The sequence below is a fragment of the Penaeus vannamei genome, chromosome 28 (assembly GCF_042767895.1).
Source record: "Penaeus vannamei isolate JL-2024 chromosome 28, ASM4276789v1, whole genome shotgun sequence".
In the NCBI taxonomy this organism is placed as follows: domain Eukaryota; kingdom Metazoa; phylum Arthropoda; class Malacostraca; order Decapoda; family Penaeidae; genus Penaeus; species Penaeus vannamei.
In genome coordinates, this window is record NC_091576.1 from 23555979 (window position 1) to 23560978 (window position 5000).

A 5000-nucleotide genomic window follows, 5' to 3' on the forward strand; every position below is an offset into this window, starting at 1 on the left:
TCCCTCCTTCCCTCCCTAACCCCTACCGTCCCTGCCTAACCCCTACCGTCCCTCCTTCTCTCCCTAACCCCTACCGTCCCTCCTTCCCTCCCGAACCCCTACCGTCCCTCCCTAACCCCTACCGTCCCTCCTTCCCTCCTTACCTCCCTAACCCCTGCCGTCTCTCCCTAACCCCTACCGTCCCTCCTTCCCTCCCGAACCCCTACCGTCCCTCCCTAACCCCTACCGTCCCTCCTTCCCTCCCTAACCCCTACCGTCCCTCCTTCCCTCCCTAACCCCTACCGTCTCTCCTTCCCTCCCTAACCCCTACCGTCCCTCCTTCCCTCCTTCCCTCCCTAACCCCTACCGTCTCTCCCTAACCCCTACCGTCCCTCCTTCCCTCCCTAACCCCTACCGTCCCTCCTTCCCTCCCTAACCCCTACCGTCCCTGCCTAACCCCTACCGTCCCTCCTTCTCTCCCTAACCCCTACCGTCCCTCCTTCCCTCCCTAACCCCTACCGTCTCTCCTTCCCTCCCTAACCCCTACCGTCCCTCCTTCCCTCCTTCTCTCCCTAACCCCTGCCGTCTCTCCCTAACCCCTACCGTCCCTCCTTCCCTCCCTAACCCCTACCGTCCCTCCTTCTCTCCCTAACCCCTACCGTCCCTCCCTAACCCCTACCGTCCCTCCTTCCCTCCCTAACCCCTACCGTCCCTCCTTCTCTCCCTAACCCCTACCGTCCCTGCCTAACCCCTACCGTCCCTCCTTCTCTCCCTAACCCCTACCGTCCCTCCTTCTCTCCCTAACCCCTACCGTCCCTGCCTAACCCCTACCGTCCCTCCTTCTCTCCCTAACCCCTACCGTCCCTCCCTAACCCCTACCGGCCCTCCTCCCCTCCCTAGCCCCCACCGTCCCTCCTTCTCTCCCTAGCCCCTACCGTCCCTCCCTAACCCCTACCGTCCCTCCTTCCCGCCCTAACCCCTTCCGTCCCCCCTTCCCTCCCTAACCCCTACCGTCCCTCCTTCTCTCCCTAACCCCTACCGTCCCTCCCTAACCCCTACCGTCCCTCCTTCCCTCCCTAACCCCTACCGTCCCACCTTCTCTCCCTAGCCCCTACCGTCCCTCCCTAACCCCTACCGTCCCTCCATCCCTCCCTAACCCCTACCGGCCCTCCTTCCCGCCCTAACCCCTGCCGTCCCAGCTTCTCTCGCTAACCCCTACCGTCCCTGCCTAACCCCTACCGTCCCTCCTTCTCTCCCTAACCCCTACCGTGCCTCCTTCCCTCCTTACCTCCCTAACCCCTACCGTCCCTCCCTAACCCCTACCGTCCCTCCCTCCCTCCCTCCCTAACCCCTACCGCCCCTCCCTCCTTCCCTAACCCCTACCGTCCCTCCCTCCCTCCTTCCCTCCCTAACCCCTACCGTCCCTCCTTCCCTCCCTAACCCCTACCGTCCCTCCTTCCCTCCCTAACCCCTACCGTCCCTCCTTCCCTCCCTAACCCCTACCGTCCCTCCTTCCCTCCCTAACCCCTACCGTCTCTCCTTCCCTCCCTAACCCCTACCGTCCCTCCTTCCCTCCCTAACCCCTACCGTCCCTCCTTCCCTCCCTAACCCCTACCGTCCCTCCTTCTCTCCCTAACCCCTACCGTCCCTCCCTAGCCCCTACCGTCCCTCCTTCCCTCCCTAACCCCTACCGTCCCTCCTTCCCTCCCTCACCCCCACCGTCCCTCCTTCTCTCGCTAACCCCTACCGCCCGTCCCTACCCCCTACCGTCCCTCCTTCCCTCCCTAACCCCTACCGTCCCTCCTTCCCTTCCTACCCCCTACCGTCCCTCCTTCTCTCCCTAACCCCTACCGTCCCTTCTTAACCCCTACTGTCCCTCCTTCTCTCCCTAACCCCTACCGTCCCTCCTTCCCTCCTTACCTCCCTAACCCCTACCGTCCCTCCCTAACCCCTACCGTCCCTCCCTCCCTCCCTCCCTAACCCCTACCGCCCCTCCCTCCTTCCCTAACCCCTACCGTCCCTCCCTCCCTCCTTCCCTCCCTAACCCCTACCGTCCCTCCTTCCCTCCTTCCCTCCCTAACCCCTACCGTCCCTCCTTCCCTCCCTAACCCCTACCGTCCCTCCTTCCCTCCCTAACCCCTACCGTCCCTCCTTCCCTCCCTAACCCCTACCGTCTCTCCTTCCCTCCCTAACCCCTACCGTCCCTCCTTCCCTCCCTAACCCCTACCGTCCCTCCTTCCCTCCCTAACCCCTACCGTCCCTCCTTCTCTCCCTAACCCCTCCCGTCCCTGCCTAACCCCTACCCTCCCTCCCTCTCTCCCTCCCCCCTACCGTGCCTCCTTCCCTCCCTAACCCCTACCGTCCCTCCCTCTCTCCCTACCCCCTACCGTCCCTGCCTAACCCCTACCGTCCCTCCTTCTCTCCCTAACCCCTACCGTCCCTCCCTAACCCCTACCGTCCCTCCTTCCCTCCTTACCTCCCTAACCCCTACCGTCCCTCCCTAACCCCTACCGTCCCTCCCTCCCTCCCTCCCTAACGCCTACCGCCCCTCCCTCCTTCCCTAACCCCTACCGTCCCTCCCTCCCTCCTTCCCTCCCTAACCCCTACCGTCCCTCCTTCCCTCCTTCCCTCCCTAACCCCTACCGTCCCTCCTTCCCTCCCTAACCCCTACCGTCCCTCCTTCCCTCCCTAACCCCTACCGTCCCTCCTTCCCTCCCTAACCCCTACCGTCTCTCCTTCCCTCCCTAACCCCTACCGTCCCTCCTTCCCTCCTTCCCTCCCTAACCCCTGCCGTCTCTCCCTAACCCCTACCGTCCCTCCTTCCCTCCCGAACCCCTACCGTCCCTCCCTAACCCCTACCGTCCCTCCTTCCCTCCTTCCCTCCCTAACCCCTACCGTCCCTCCTTCCCTCCCTAACCCCTACCGTCTCTCCTTCCCTCCCTAACCCCTACCGTCCCTCCTTCCCTCCCTAACCCCTGCCGTCTCTCCCTAACCCCTACCGTCCCTCCTTCCCTCCCTAACCCCTACCGTCCCTCCCTCCCTCCCTCCTTCACCCTGCTAATCGATCCTACTGTGGCAGCGTCTCCCTCTCTCCTTTGACGAGCGCCCTGCAGTCCTTGTGTACCCAAAGGATCCCTCGCTCCCGTGTGTCAGCTGTCCACGGGGGAAACGGCCTCTCGAAGGATTTCTCTCATCCTACGAGCTTAAGGATGGACTCCTACGCTTCCCGTTGCAGTGTTTGTAAAGGATTGCAAAGCTCATTGTCGAGTTTTTTATTTTTCTTGATTTTTTTTTCTCTATAGGGCTCGTGTGTCTCAGTCTTTTGTTTTGTTCAAGTGAGTTTCGTCGTTCTTGTTGCTGTCATTACTATGGCCATTAACGTTCCTCTTATATCATTCCATGCATTGCCATTGTCACTCGTTGTCATTGTCAGTGTCACTGTCATTGTCACTGCCATTCTAATTCTTATTATCATTGTTATTATCATTTATATTGATATTGTTATTATTGTGATTATTGTTATTATTGTTGTATTTGTTATTATTGTTGTATTTGTTATTATTGTTATCATTATTATTATTACCGTTATTATTATTATTATTATTATTATTATTATTATTATTATTATTATTATTATTATTATTTATTATGATAATCTATTATTATTATTATTATCATTGTTACCATAGCTGTTATTATCATAATCATCTTTATTATTGATATCATTGTAACTGTTGTCATTTCTCTTATCACCGTTGTTATTTTTGATATTATTATTTTTATTTTTGTTATTATTATTATTGGTAGTAATAATGGTAAAACGAGGATTAGAATGATAATAGTAATAAGTACAATAATGATAAAGATAATACTAATGGTGATGATGGCTATTATTCTTATTTGTTAATGTTATTATCATTATTAAAACTGTTATTATTGTTATTGATAGTAACATTGTCATGTATCATTTTGGCATTTTTCTTCTACTTATTATCATTATCATTGCTATTTTTTCTTATTGCTATCCTTATTGGCATTAGAATTATTATCAATATAATTTTCATTATTATTGTTACCTTTATTATCATTACTGTTACTGTTATTATAATGATTAGCAGTATTGTCTTTGTATTTATATTTTTCATTTTCTTAATTATCTTAATTGTTTTATTTCATTCTTGTTATTTTTCACTTTTAATGTCTTATTCCTTTTATATTATTATTTTTTTATTATTGTCATATCCTTATTATTATTAGAATTAAACATACTATAGTCTTTCCCATTAGTACCACACCTCTTCCTCTGTAACATTAGACTCCATTTTAGTCACAAATAGATAAATAAATAAGTAAAGAAATAGATGAATGAATAAATTAATCAATAATAAACATACTATAGTCTTTACGGTTGGTACCATACCTCTCTTCCTTCATAACATTAGCCTCCATTTCAGTCACAAATAAATAAATGAATAAAAAAATAAGCACGCTATAGTCTTTATGATTGGTACCATACCTCTTCCTCCATACAATTAGACTCCATTTCAGTCCCAAATAGATAAATAAATGAATAAATAACCATATTATGGTCTTTACGATTAGTACCATACCTCTCGTTTCATAACATTAGCCTCCATTCCAGTCACAAATAAATAAATAGATAAAAAATAAGCACACTACAGTCTTTACAATTCGTACCATACCTCTTCCTTCGTAACATTAGCCTCCATTTCAGTGCCAGATAGATAAATAAATGAATAAATAAACATATTATAGTCTTTACGATTAGTACCATACTTCTTCCTTCGTAACATTAGACTCTATATCAGTCACAAATAGATAAATAAATAAAATTAGAATAAGCACACTATAGTCTTTATAATTGGTACCATACCTCTCTTCCTTCATAACATTAGCCTCCATTCCAGTCACAAATAAATAAATAAATAAAGAAAAAATAAACACTACAGTCTTATCAATTGGTACCATACCTATTCCTTCGTAACATTAGCCTCTATCCC